Source organism: Canis lupus, chromosome 34 (genome assembly GCF_011100685.1).
Source record: "Canis lupus familiaris isolate Mischka breed German Shepherd chromosome 34, alternate assembly UU_Cfam_GSD_1.0, whole genome shotgun sequence".
Classification (NCBI taxonomy): domain Eukaryota; kingdom Metazoa; phylum Chordata; class Mammalia; order Carnivora; family Canidae; genus Canis; species Canis lupus.
In genome coordinates, this window is record NC_049255.1 from 11,073,872 (window position 1) to 11,088,169 (window position 14,298).

General features: G+C 60.2%; 1 long non-coding RNA gene across 1 annotated transcript; it reads left to right on the top strand.

Moving 5' to 3' along the window:
• The first annotated feature begins 2,732 nt into the window (after positions 1–2,732).
• Positions 2,733–9,374, top strand: LOC119867476. Its single transcript, XR_005383715.1, has 3 exons — positions 2,733–2,951; positions 3,173–3,239; positions 7,269–9,374. It is a non-coding gene; the product is annotated as an uncharacterized LOC119867476 (long non-coding RNA).
• The last annotated feature ends 4,924 nt before the right edge of the window (positions 9,375–14,298 follow it).

Consider the following 14,298-nt stretch of genomic DNA (forward strand, 5'->3'; position numbering starts at 1 on the left):
TGGGACGAGGTGGCACCGGCAGAGGGAAGCGCAGCGCAGCCGGAGGCAGCTCCCGGGTGTGCGCCGGGCACCCCTGAGTGCTGGGCCCCGACCCTGCGGGCGGGACCGCGGACCCCAGCCCTGGAGCGACCCGGGCAGGCAGTCCGGGCCCCGGGAGGCCCCGCCCCAGGCGCCCAGCCCCGGGCCCGGCCGGACCGCGCGGTAATTGGATTGTATCCGCCCGCGCGCTGTCACCGTATTGACTTTCGCTCTCTTGGATGATATTATCGAGATTCGGAGGCTCGCCGCTGATGTGCCTGTCAAAAGGCTGCGGCGGGAGCCCCCGGCCTGGCGAGCGAGCATCAGCCAAGATAATTTGAAGTGAAATTTTCATTTTGACAGTAAACCCCTCAATTTCTAAAGGCTCCGCGCTCCGAGAGCTCGCTGGCAGGGGGAGGCTTTGCAGAAAGCCCACGTCTTACACTGAAAAGGGCAAAAGAACTCGAATTAGTTGTAATAGATAAAAGGGCAAAAATAAAGAGTCAAGGGTACTTGACAGTAATAGCGAAAGTGGAGTCTCGCGGGAGACGCGTCGCGGCCGCGGCCGGGGCGCCAGGAATTTTAATGCGGCCCGAGGGCGGCCGCTCGGCGCCCCCAGCCCAGCCCCAGACAAAGCCAGGCGTTTCCTGCAAAAGTCAGGCTTCGCGGAGGCAGGCATCGCGGCGGGGTGGGGCCGCGCCTGGGCCCCCGGCTGCGGGCGGCCTCTGGGTCTGGACCCCTGCTCCCCAGGTCAGCTCAGGCCCCCGAGGCCTCTGGCTGCTGCCCAAGCCCGCTGCCCTGGGGACCTCACGCTCTGGGCAAGGCCTGTGCCCGCAGACCTGCCCTGCCCAAGCCCTCAGATCTTGGTGCACTGACCAGGAGAGATTTATTCGGTTAATCTGCAAAATTGTGCAAAATAAAGACATCAGGTGGATGGGCGGGGGGTGGGGGGAGATAGGATTCAGCCACACAGCAAGGCTGTAACCTCGACCTCCTCCTTCCCTTTGGGGGAGGAATAAACTCTGGAAGGTTTGCAGTGGGCACCCTTACCCACCCTCAGGCCTGTGTCCCCTCAGGGAGGCTGGCCACCGGGCACCTGCAAGGAGTAAGTTGGGACCAGACCTGGATTTCAAGAGTTGATGCTTCGGGGAAAGGTCGCAGTCGGGGGCAGGGGCCCCATCTCCCTCCCTGGGAGGCTGTCAGGGAAGGAGCTGGAGGCGCAGAGGAGCGCTGGGGACCGCGCTCTCAGCCATTCAGGCGTGGCCAATTCAAACACACCGAGGAAGGGATGCTAAATTAACGGCGCTCTTTACATAGAGCCCAAATAAAACTGTAATCAGCGGCGCGTTACTTTTCATTAAGCGAGTCTGACAGCAGCATATCCAGACCCGACAGGGGAACAGGCGCGGGAAATATACGGCGCTCCCGGCCGGCCCAGTCTGAGATAATTCCTTAAGCTCCATTAACAACTCTTAGCCGCGGGAAATGGGCTCCCGGTAAACGTCTCCAAATCTAAAAGCTTTATCGACCCTCCATCCGCCGCTGATGCCTCCATTTCTTTGTTTTTTCTTCCCTTCCTTCCCCTTTTTTTTTTAAACTTAAGGGAGAGACATCCAACAAGGTAATAGAGTTTGACACGACACCTTCTTAACTAGAGAGAGAGGCAGAGAAGCCAGCCCTTAAATGATATTTAAAAGGCAACCAATTAAGATTTAAAGTGGTGGTCTCCTGAGATTATGCATGCGATTTATGCCACCCGGCTTTCCCTGGGCAGGCCTGCCTGCCGGGCTGCAGACAGCCGGCCTCCTGTTCTGCCTCTCCCTCCTCCCTCCTCTCTCTCTCTCTCTCTCTGCCCCCCCCCCCCCACACACACACCTAGAACAAGAGAAGAGCGAGAAGCAAGATCTTTAATGCTCCAGTCCTTTCTGGTGGGAGGACTCTTGGGGTCTCCTGGTTCCCAAAACAGATAACAGCAGATTAATGGAAACTGAGGCTGGCCCCTCCTGCAGACTCGTCACTGGCTACATGGTGTTCCTGGAGTCTGGTGCCCAGACACAGCTCCTCTAGTGGAGTGTGGGTGCCCAGGCTGCAGGCTCACCGTGGGCAGGCCTCCAGTGAAGGGATGGCCCAGGCCAGGGTGGGGAGAGGGGAGGTACAGTAGGCAGCAGAGGAGCTGCTGTGAACTGCCTCCTTTGAGCTGGTACACTGAGGGCAGGAGTACCCACCCCTCCGCACTGTGTGCCAGGGTGCCGGGGAGATGCAGTCTTCCTAGGGCAGCTCCATGAAAGCGCTTCGTCTGGGTCAGCTGTCATGTCCTCCCTCACAGTGACGCTGGCCAGAGCACCTGTTCCAGCGGTGCCACAATGTGGGAGAAACCGGAAAGCCCCTCAGCCAGGGTCACACCCTGGGAAGGCAGGGAAGCCCAGGGAAGTAACGCCATGACCCTTTCCGCTGGCCCTGTCTCAGGTCCTGTTGGAAGGAGCCGGAACAGTGGGGCCAATGGAGTAAGAGAAGGCAGGGGGAAGGGGGAAAGGGAGGGAGAACTGCCTTCCATCAGCTTTATGAAGAAATGATTGTGGAAAAATTGCTTTTTCCCTGGAGGACTCTGGCTCTGGAGTGAAGACTTTATCTGAAGTGTCGGGACCAGGCACACGTGCACCTGGCTGAGCCCTGAGTGGGTGGTGCCCCCATTGTGCTGTCAGGGAGGGAGGGTGGGCACCTCGAAGGTCCTCAGGCATCCCCAAGCCCACAGTAGATGGGAATGGCACAGCTCCCCTCGCAAGCCAGGGACCAGGGAAGACCCAGCGCCCACCCCCCAGCACCACCAGAGCTTGCAGTCACTTCTAAAAATGTCTAAACACCAAGGGTGGAATTCAGAAGCCAAAAGCTCCCCCCAGTAAAAAAGCCTTGATGTCCTGAACTGAACCCAAAATGTAAGTAAGAAGGTACTGAAGGCCCGAAGCGGGAATTAGACCAGGATGAGGGGCTTTTCAGGCTTTGCGGGACCCCTGACCCCAGTGGGGTGGCTGATGCTACATTCCCAGCATCCCCTGGTAATTCAGTTTTGTCACAGTGGCGTGGTCTTTCCAGGGATGGGGCTCCTGGAAAAGGAGCTGAGTTTCTGCAGGATCACCTGATGTCCCCCTCCCTGCAGGTGACGATGTAGCCTAGACTGAGCAGAGCTGCCCTGTGGTCCTGGGACTCTATCAATCTCACAGGAGGTAACAGTGATGGCAGTAGTACTTGGGGGGGGGGGGTGGTCGCCGGGGGGTGCACGGGCCGAGTATGCCACACCTCTGCTTCTCAAGGCACCGTGTTATTCTAAATGCATAATCCATATGTTCTTCATATGAAGCCGGTGAACGGAGCTGATGGACTCGTGTGCACACTATTTGTGCGAACCCCATTCCCGCTGGGCCAGGGCTTGCAGAAGCTTGCTGGGCTTGCTCCGGCAGGTTAGGCATCCAGTGTCCACCTTTGCCGCGTTCTGCTGAAATGATGCCCCCCTGGCCTGGTGGGCAGGGGTACCGCCAGCTGTCCTGGGCTCCGGTCTTTGAGAGCACCTAAGATCTTGACAGACGGAGTAGGAGGAGGGAGGACATTCACCGGGGAGGGAGGGGCCGGTCCAGAGGCCAGGGCACCAGAAGGGGTAGTGCTCCTTTTAGCCAGAGAAAGGGAGGGGAGGGGAGGGGAGGGGAGGGGAGGGGAGGGCAGAGGAGGAGAGAGCAGGGGAGAGGGAGGGGAGAGGGAGGGAGAGACGGGGGGGGGGGGGGGCAGCCCCATTAGTGCTTGGGAAGCCCAGGTGGGATAACAGGCAGGGGTAGCTTCGGGTCACCTGCTGCAGCCCCTGGGGGCAGGACATCCCATGGTCCCCAGGACAGGGCTGGGACACCGTGGCTGGATGTCAGTAGGTGCAGGCTGGGTTGCTCACCCAAATTTGTCAGGTTCACCTGACATGGGGTGACCGGCAATGGGAGGAGAGTCTCCAATAACCCCATAGAATACAGGCTGCAGGAATACAGCCCAGGCCAGGGGGAAAAGTGGTTTTCACGTGACGCTGTGACGTCTGCTAGTGACCCATCTGGGTGTCGCAGGGAGGAATCTTGTGTCAGGAAGACTCAGAGAGAAGCTAACATTTCTGGGAAGAGGAAAACGGGAGCAGAAACAGTGGGTGGCACAGGGTAGACTCCACTAGGCTGCCCACCCAGCAACAGAGCACAGCCGCAGCCTCTCCGCCACCCCCTAAGTGGTGTGGACCCCCCGCACCTCACGGCGCACCTGCCCCGAGGGGCCTGCAGGCTCCGAGCTTCTGGGCTTGCCTGAGGCTGAAGGACCTAGCATGGGGCCTGGCTTATGCACAGCCCGTGGCAGCCATGGCCCCCCCAGTGCAGGGGCAGGGTGGGGAGAAGTGCAAGCCAGCAGGGGTGGGGGGAGAGGGAAAGTGCCCTTGGCTGAGGAGCTGGTGCTGCAGGCACTTGTCTAGGAGGGGACCCAGCAAGTCCACCTGCCCCAGGAGGGGTGAGGGGACAAAGCCAGGGAGCAGAGGGGAGGGGGAGGTTGCAGAGCAGGGCTCTGAGTCAGGGGACAGGGGTAAGGCAGCTGCAGCCTGTCCCTCAGGAGCTATGGGCCCCGGGGCACAGCCAAGGGTGGACCTGCCCAGACCAGCCTCCCTGCGCCCACACAGCGGCACACTAGGCGTGGGGTCCAGGGTGGAAGGGACACCCCCAGCCCCACTGGTCCCAGGACCTCTGCCCCGACACACCAGCCTGGGTTCTAACAGGTGCTGGGCCACCCGGGCCCTCAGAGACTGACCACATGTTCACAGGGGCCCCACCAGCAGGGGCCTGTCCCATCACACAGTGACTCAGACTCATAATCAGTCTGCAAATGGGACCTTAATTAATGAATTTAATGATAGAGACTCTCTTTTCATGGAACATTAGTCCAAGTTCGAGTAATCAGCCTGAACACAAACTCCAGCTTTGCCACAGCACTCGCCTGGGGCAAGAGCATAATTTATGTCAGGCAAGTAGGTGGGCATGCCACTCCTGTGACGGGGGCTCACGGCACCTCAGGCGTCCCATCAGACCCTTCTGTGGCAGGTGCACACACCTTGTCATGGGCACCTCTCCGGGTCCTCAGAGTCCACTGCGGGTGGCGGTGGGCTCCCCTCTGCTTCTGCTGGCCTGCAGGTACCTACTGGACACTCTTTGGTCCAGAAGGATAAGATGAATCCTGCCTGTGCAGGCCCCATCCTTGTGAACATGTGGCCCTGAAGGGATGTGGGGCCTGTGGTCTAGGGTCACCCCTGGCCCTCCCCACCTGGCACTCGTGTAGTGAAAAGCAGTCCTGTGCGTGGAGGGCTGCGTGAGCCCACTCTTGGCTGCCGCGGTGTTCCAGGCACAGAGGTGGGGGCCGCAGCAAGGACCCTGTGCGCCAGGTCAGCGGGGGACAAGACTGTCCTGCATGTGCAGCAGTCCCCGGGGGAGGATGGGAGCTGCAGGTGCCATGCTCTGGGCCCCAGGCAAGGGGACTCAGGAAGGCAACGGCCCTGGCGGGAAGGGGTGGCTACCAGGCTGTCCCGTCCTTCCCTCCTGCTCTCAGGGGAGCTCGCCTCTGTCTGTGGAGCCAGCTGCATGCTGGAGGCCGGGCTGCTGGAAGCGCCCGGAGAGAAGTGGTGAGGGTGGTGGAGCCCAGGGACACTGCTGAGGCCAGGTGGGACCCAGGAGCCTGCAGGCTCGGGAACCGACGCAGATCTGGCTTCTAACGGGGCGCTGCAGGGGTGAGGCACACAAGGACACATTCGTGGCTCACGCTCCTTTTCCACCTGCTCCATGTTTTCAGAAACACACTGGCCTAGAATGTTCCGCTGCAGGAGGACACAGCAGCCCCATGGCAGGACACAGGTGCTGGGACTGGGCCGATGCAGGCCACCATGCAGGCAGGGCCTCAGGTGTGAGCCGCATGGGAGCAGGGCACGTCCCCCTACAAGGGGACCCACAGCCCTGGGGTGAAGTGGCCAGTGACACTGCTCGGGCATCCCTGCGACCCCAGGACCGCTACTTCCCCGGAGCCTGGTCCCTTGCACACTTACCTCGATTTCCTAAGGGCAGCTTCCCCCACCCCTGCCTGCGGAGCAGCTGACTGCAGGCAGATTATTAGCCCTTCAGACTCCTCACCTACCTGCGCCGTGGTGTGGCCGGGGCGGGGGTGGGGGGGTGTCTGAGAGCGATTCTCCCTCTCCCTCTGCTCTTCCTCCCCCTGCCCTGCCCCTGCCCCCCTCTGCTCTTCCCCCTTGCTCCTCCTCCCTCTGCTCCTCCCCCTGCTCCTCCTCCCCCTGCTCCTCCTCCCTCTGCTCCTCCCCTTTCTCCTCCTTCTTCCTTTCTTCTCCCCTGCTCCTCTTCCCCCTGCTCCTGCCCTGCTCCTCCTCCTTCCCTGCTTCTCCCCTGCTCCTCCTCCCCCTGCCCCTCCCTCTGCTCCTCCCCCTGCTCCTTCTCCTTCCCTGCCCCTCCCCTTGCTCCTCTTCCTCCACATCCCTCTCCTTGCTCCTCCACACCCTGCTCCTCCCCTGCCCCTCCCCCTGCTCCTCCCCCTGCTCTTCCTCCTGCCCCTCCCCTGCTCCCCTGCTCTCTCTATCTAAAATAAATAAATCTTTTTAAAAATAAATAAGTGAAAATAAATTAAAGCAACATGCCATTTAAATACAAGGGATGCACTAGACACAGGACAAGCGGTGCCATGGGCCTGTCCTGGGTGGTTCCTTGAAAATCACCTTCAGGATTTTCATCACAGGTTTGCTTTCATTTTACACGTTTGCCTGGCTTCTCACTCCCTCCAGAAAATAAGAGGAGACAGCGGCCCTGAAGCGTGTGGGGCCCTCGTGGGCCCACTGAGCCCCCCTGCGCCGCTGAGTGACCACTGCCTCCCCCAGCACATGGGGCAGGACTCTGGGGTGCAGTCCCATCTGGGTTGTTGGAGCGCTTAGGACAGTATGTCCTTGCCAGACACGGGCCCGGGCCTGGGCTGGTGTGGCCAGGCTCCTTCACCGCCACCTGCCCTCTGCCCTGCGCAGGGCCCCTGGTGGGTGTGCCGTCCAGAGCGGCTCATGAGAGGTCGAGGAATCAGAAACTAGGACTCCTCGATGTCCGGGAGGGAGAGGGAGAGAACCAGGAGGCTGTGGGTCGCCCAGATGAGCCAAGACCGCAGTGGCGGGCGAGCATGTGGCACTCGGGGCTCTCCTTCTCTCTCAGCAACCGCAGGCTGACGCCCCAGGGAGTTTCCTTCCAGAAGACGCTCACCCCACCTTCCCCACAACCTGCATCCTCCTAATAATCATCACAGCACCGTCTCCACTGAGCAAGACTCATGTGCAGATGTGGTTCCAGGGATGGAACCTCAGGATAGAAATCTAGATGGAGTTTGCTGATCAGGTGAGATCCGGAGGTGTGAACGGTCTGCAGCGCACAGCCGCAGCTATCACTTGGGGTTACCTTGATGCTTTGATGACCAAGCGGCCCCCACGAACCAGGGCAGAAAACTTGCAGAGCCAGGGCCTGGGACGGAGAACCCCAGGGCTACGAATCCCTCCCCGGGCCTCTGCAGGACAGACAGCCATGCTGCCTGAAGGAAGCCCTTCTCCCCAGCAGCCCAAGGGTCACAGTGCCTGGAAACCAGTCTCTCGGCCTGGGCTGCCTCAGGGTGCCCAGCAATGCCCCTGGAGCCCTGGCCCTGCGGGGTCTGGGCTGGCAAAGGGGCAGCCTTGGAAGAAGGCGGGGCAGAGTCCGGGAAGGGGAGGCCACTGACCCCCGGCTCTTCTGGGCACCTCTCACTCCCAACCCCTGTCCACCGGCTCCTTGTCTGCAGCACCTGTGCCCCCGCGGCCTCTCATTGCTTTGGAACTGGAAACCCACCTAAAATCTCCGGGGCCCAGGGGTCAAGTACAAACTGTGACCCAAGGGGACAGACCCCCGCACACAAGAAGACCTGCAGGATTGCACACTGTTTATGGACAGAGACATGGGGGATTTGTAGGGCGGTGACCCTAAGGGCCGCAGGCCAGGCTGCCCAGGGGGGACAGCTGCCCCGACGCTGGCTCTGCCTTTGTGGCATTGGTTCGGGCGGTGAGAGCGGCTGGCAGTGTTCACGGAGCTGATGGAAATGCGGACATCGCGGTTGCCTACATTAAATGGGATCTGAAGGAAGGACGCCAAAGCTTAGGGAGATAGGACTGTGGCAGGGGGTGGATTTATGTGCCCACCTGGTCAGGCCTGTTTCCCACCAGAGCCCAGAGAACATCCCTTCCCCCGCCCTGAGACAGCCTCCCTTCCCACTTCCCATGGGCACAGCAGTGGCCGGGGCGGTGCTGGCAGAGCCAGAGCGTGGCCCAGGCCCCTGGGGAAAGGTGCTCTGGGCCTGCAGGGCCACCCGCCAGGGCCTACCTCCGGCACGAGAGCTGGTGTGGACCCGCTCACAAACACAGCCCGTGATCCTGGTGTTCCTGGGACCCCAGCAGACGGCCGACTCGAATCTCACTTGATTTGTATAATGAAGGGAACAACACCAAAAAGCCTGGAAATGAATAAAAACAATGTGAAACCACCTGCAAGTCTGATGGAGATTTGACCTGCGCCAGTTCAGAGGCCCGAGACTGCCTGTGTGGATGCGGCCACGCCACCAGAGCTGTGTACTGCCCGCCTCCTTCCTAACCTGCCCCAGAGGACCGACCATCCGGGGCCACTGGCCAGCACGGCCATACACCCTAGGACACACACCTGGGCCTCTTGGTGACTTCTGCATGGTAGCTCAGGAGGGCCACAGGGGCCCACGATCAGGATGGGAAGCAGGGGAAGCAGGTGCCAGGAGTCTGGGCTCAAAACCTTGGGAGTCGGGCATGGTGACCTGGTGGGACAGCTAGACCCTGTCGGAATCAGTGAATCATCATGCACTCACCAGCTGGTCCCAGATGTGGTTTCTTTAGTGGGAAAAGGTCAGCCCATCCTTTCTTGCTGATTTGTGGCTCATGATCTGGGAGCCCAGTGGAGGCTGCCGCACATATGGCTTCACCCGGACAGAGCCACACTCTACTGAAGCCCTACTGTGTGCTCGGAAGGCCCTCGGCCACCATCGTGCCTGCGGGTGACACCCCTGGACACGCGGGCCACTGCACTGAGCTGACGGGTAGTCCTAATAGAAGGGAAGTGGTCACCGCTCCACTTCAGAGACAGGAATGCCTGGGATCTGGAACGTTCTCTGGGCTTTTCAGACTCTCCTTCCTGTGGCTAAAGAAAAGTCGTGGTCCACCTGGGGGAGAGGGGATTTTTTTTGGAAGAGGGTCTTTAAAGAGCTAATCAACTTAAAATGAGGTCACTAGCGTGGGCACCAATCCCATCTGTCCACTGTCAGGACGCAGGCGTGCAGGGAGGAGGTGGTGTCCATAGGCCAAGAAGGGAGGTTTTCAGGAGAAACCTGCCTGCCCACACCTGGATCTCCGACTCCCCGCCTCCAGGACATGAGAAAATAAGTGTCCACTGCTGGGGGTCCCTGGGTTTTGCTCCAGCAGCCTGAGGACGCTGACGGGGATGCGTGTGGAAAAAGCCAGGCACCCCAAACACCAGCCGCGCCAAGGCCGACAGCCTGGTTCAAACCACTGGCTGCAACCTGGGCGCACAGACATTTCCTCTTAGGTGTTCTGTGGAGAGGTGTGTCCTCCCCCGGCAACGATTGTGCCAGGCTTCCCCCAGCGCAGTCCCTGGAACTTGGCAAATGCTCCCACTGGTCACAAGGTTGGCACACGTGTCTCTGAAGCTCCCGCATAAAGCAATACGCCCTAAGTTCGGGCCAGCAAAGACCTGGCATTTTACGAGACATTGATGGGCTTTTTGTTTTAGCTTTGATGGTTGGGTTAGGAGTTCGGGCCTTGACGTCGGCTGCAAGACTGGGTTCTGCAGCCTCATGAAGCCGCTGCCCCGGCCTCGTCCATGGCACCATGACCGTGGGATCCCTGGGGCTGCTCCAGCACAGAAAGACCCACAGCACCTGCTGTCTTTGTGAAGGTGACCCTTCCACAGCCCTGCATTCACCGCCGTCTGTGGCTCTTCGCATTGCCGGACTCAGGCAGGGTGTAGCCCTGTGTCCTGATGACCTCGTCTTTCCAGTTCTGCTCGAGCCGATCTGCACACGTGGGGGCTCACATGGGTGGCATCACCCAAGTCCACCGGACCCACCTGACTCCCATTTTGTCGATATCCTTGTAAATGAAACAACAGGCAGATGACGGTATGGGAAGGCTGGAGGCACGTGCTCACCCGCCGCGAGCTGCCTTTGTTGTGAGGCTCAGATGCCACAATGACCGTCCGTTCCCAGGTGCCATGTGCCAAGGCCACATCCCTCTGCACACCTGGGTCAGCGTCCCTCCAGGAGACTGTAAAGGTGGGGGCCGCTTTCTTTCTAAATTAGCTCAGGCACAGAATGATCCAGACGATTCCTGGACACTTGCCGTGAGACACCTGCAAGCCTGCAAACAGATCACGAGTCTGTGCTTATGGCCAGAGCCGTCTTTCTGAAGAGGAAGCCTGTCCTGTAAAGTGTCCAAAGGGCGCACACACAGAGCACGGGTCCTCGATGAGGGTCCCAGTGGGCTCCCACGGCTCCTGGCTTCTCAGTTAGTGAGACCAAGCCCAGAGGGGCAGGCAAGCCTCTGCATCTCGCGGATATGCTGGGAAGGGGTCATGACGCGCTGGGCATGGTGCATCCAGTCATGGCGGCAGGAGGTGGCCCTGACCATGGACAGGAGATGGGGTGGCTGGGCAGCTCCTGGGTCAGGGCCAGCGGCCCCCCAGCTCCCATCCGGGCACCACCTCCCTGTGTCGTCCAGAGTGAAGCAGAGGCCGGCGCTCAGAGATCCACACCATCTCAGAGGGAGGGAGACAAAGGGTTCTACATGGAAGTGACTGGAAGGGAAGCCCTCCCCCCCCCCCCCGCACCCCGGCAGGAATAGCTTCTAATTAAGCGAAGAGTGGGCGCTCCTGGCTTTGCATGGTTTCTGCTGAGGTCAGTCCCCAGGGCAGACCCATTGCAGGGCCATTGGGGGACCCCCTCCTGGGCTGTGCGCCCCCAGGCCTCAGGACAGAGCACGGGAGCAGTGCATGGTGCCCCGTCCAGGGGGCAGTGGGGTCTCATCAGTAAGGCAGCCCCCCTTCCTCACTTCACCCTGCGCTGACAGCTCATCAGCTCTGCACAGGACAGATGGCCCCAGGTCATCCTGCAAAAGTCAAATTGTCCTTTGACCTTGCCCACATGACCTCCCCATTACTCTTTTGTGTCGGAGAGAAATAGAGCATAAATCGCCCTCCCCTCCCGCCCCGCTGTTTGGCTGCGTTTCTCTCAATTTCTAGCTGTGGGGGAAGCACCTGCACAGCTCGGGTTGTGACAAATGTCCAACAGTGAAGCACGCTGAGCCCCATGTCCTTGGGGCAACTGCAGTCCCTCCGTCCACGCAGACTGCTCTGAGAGTTGCTGTAGACACTTCTACAGTGGGAAACCGCAGAGGAGTTGACGAAAAAATAAAAATCATAGGTGATGCCCTCCCTCGGCGCATACACAATCCCGATGAATTTTTCCCAGTTGTTCTCTGTATGCACGTCTTAGCAATTACTGCTCGAGTGACGGTGACAAGTCTTTTCAAGAAAACTGACTCTAGGAAAAAGCAGCTGCCAATGGATGCTTTGCCAGGGGCACAGCCCTCTAGACGCCCTTTGGAGATCTTTCCGGAGTCTGGTAAAGATAAAAGAAAGTTGGGGAATTTAAATTTGTAAGTAAGATGGGCGTGTCATAGGCTAGAGGAAGCAGTATTCGCCCACAGTGTCAACTGGCTGCTAGACCGAACAGCAGAATAAAGACTAAATGGTCACTATCAATAAAGTAGAATTCAGTTTTTTTAAAAAAAAAGAAAAGAATTGCTTTAATATAGGTAAATTTGGTATTGCTGCCTGTCTAATTAAAATACACTGAAATTAAAAAAAAAAAAAAAGATGGTGAGGCATTTCAGGCAGGGGCCGTCACGATCCCGGCCTCACCCCCCCACTCCCGGCTGAGGTCAGCAGAGCACCGCGGGTCTCCCTCCTCAGGAGTGCAGGCTGCTCCTGGGTGCTGGGGCCCGGCCGGCAGGGGCTGCTGGGGAGCGGACTCCGTCAGGCCAACACCTGGCCACCTGATAACACCTTCCAGCAGGTACCAAGCCACTTAGGCAGAGCCTCCAGCTGCTTCCAAGGACCCACTGCGGAGCCCATGGAGCCACCAGCACCCTCTCCAGGGCCCCACCAGCAGCAGCACAGCTCCCCCAGCCTGGTTTGTCACGGCATGGCAGCCTCTGTCCACCTGCCCCTCAGGCTCACCCAGGGACACTCTGACAACAGCTGTGCCCCATCTCAGCCCCTGTCCTGGGGGGTCACCCTGCTCCCTGCTGTCCTTAGGAGTCCTTGTCTGGGTGCCTCCCCGGGGTCGGTGCCCACAGCCCCTCAATAACTGCGTGGAGCAATCACACCTGAGTGCTCAGGTGTTCTGGACAGAGGTGGACCCCACGAGCAAGGGTCCTGGGTCTGGGCCACTTCCTCCACCCAGGCAGGCTTGTCTGCATGCAACCACCTGCACCCACAGGTAGGGGTGGGAGAGAGACCGAGGGGGTGGAAGGGTCGGGGGGAGAGCCCAACTGATCAGTGAGCCTGTGGTGGGAATGTGAGGAGGAGGAAGGGAGGGGCAGAACCCATGCAAGAGTCCTAGAGCCAGGAGAGGGACCCCCTGGGGGTCAGGAGAGGGAACCCCTGGAGGTCAGGAGAAGGATGCTCCTGGAGGTCAGGAGAGGGACCCCCTGATGCAGGTGGTTGCCTCCATCCCCTGGCATGCAGGCAGCACAGGCAGGAGACCCCCTCGACCCTCAGCTGGAGGGAGGGTCCTGCCCTCGTGCAGAAGGACCAGCCTACGGTCTAGCACCTACCGCTTCCTGGAAGAGCCTTGGGCTGACCCCCAACTTCCATCCCTCTTCTGGATGAAATCAAATAGACACACCTCAGGGCTGCAGGCCCAGCAATCAGAGCCTGCATAGCGGGGAACCCGTGCTTTGCCATGGACACGCGGGATGGGTGTGAGAACAGGGACAGCACACCCACCAGCTGCCTGCTGGCCTAACCCCATATGTAACCAGAGTCCACGTGACAGGCAACTGGACAGGGCCCATCCAGGGTCCGTTCGTGCTCACATCTGTGTGGTCCTGGGCCAGGCAGCCCGAGAGCCAAGCCTGACCCCCAGGCACCCGTTTCCTCGAGCAGAGGTCCCAAGACAAGTAGGGCACAGAGCCAGGGCAGGGACCGCTGGGCCACTTGGCCACGCCCACAGCAAACTGGCTTCCGATGCCCGGTGACCCGGAAGCCCTGTGAGATGCATCTTGGGATTGGCCGCCAGGAGGAAAGGGGACAAGAGTCTATCCCTAAGGGGCTTGGTCAGGTGTCACTGCGCATGGAGGCAGCTGCTGTGTCACCTCCCTCCGGGCCCCTGGGACACTTATGTCAGGCTGCTGGCTGGCTGCCCTCAGGTGTCCATTCTGCTTAGGAATGCTTCCTGGCTGCACAGAGCTGCCTCCCCAAGGGGACGCGCTCCTCCTGGACTCAGCCCACGTCCCCAGCCTGCCCTGTGTGGATGAAGCTCTGGGCTAAAGGGCCACCAGACCTCCGAGCTCCACAGGGCCACTCCTCTGTGGAGACCACACGGCCACTGGCTGTTCCCCTGGTGTCCCTCTCCCTTCCCTGGGGCCTGGAGCCTGGGAACCAGTCTTCGGCTGTCGGTGCTCGGGGTGCAAGAACAGGATGCCGACATGGGACCAGCTGCTGGCTGTGGACAGCCAGACCCTGTCCCTGCCTGGGACCCTGGACCAGCTTCAGGGCCGTCATCGAGCACTCCTGATGACCAGGTACCCACAGAAGGGTCGGGCACGAGGAACAGCAGGGCCGTATTAGGAATAGGGTGGCTGTGGCTATAGGCTTGTGATGCTTTGGACGCAGACAATGGACGGCTGGTGTGGCAAGTGCGGCTGGTGGTGCCCAGCCCCTGAAAGCAGAGGCCGATGCTGTCTGGCCTCACCCTTGATTCCATGGCCAGGTGACCACACTGGCCCCTCCCCCACGGGATGGGGCAGCAGCCCGGGGTAAAACCAGAGTGGTCACGTGCAGCGGCAGGAGTGCTGAGTGAGCCCGGGGCCCTGGGCGGCATGGGGTCCCTGACAGGTCCAGT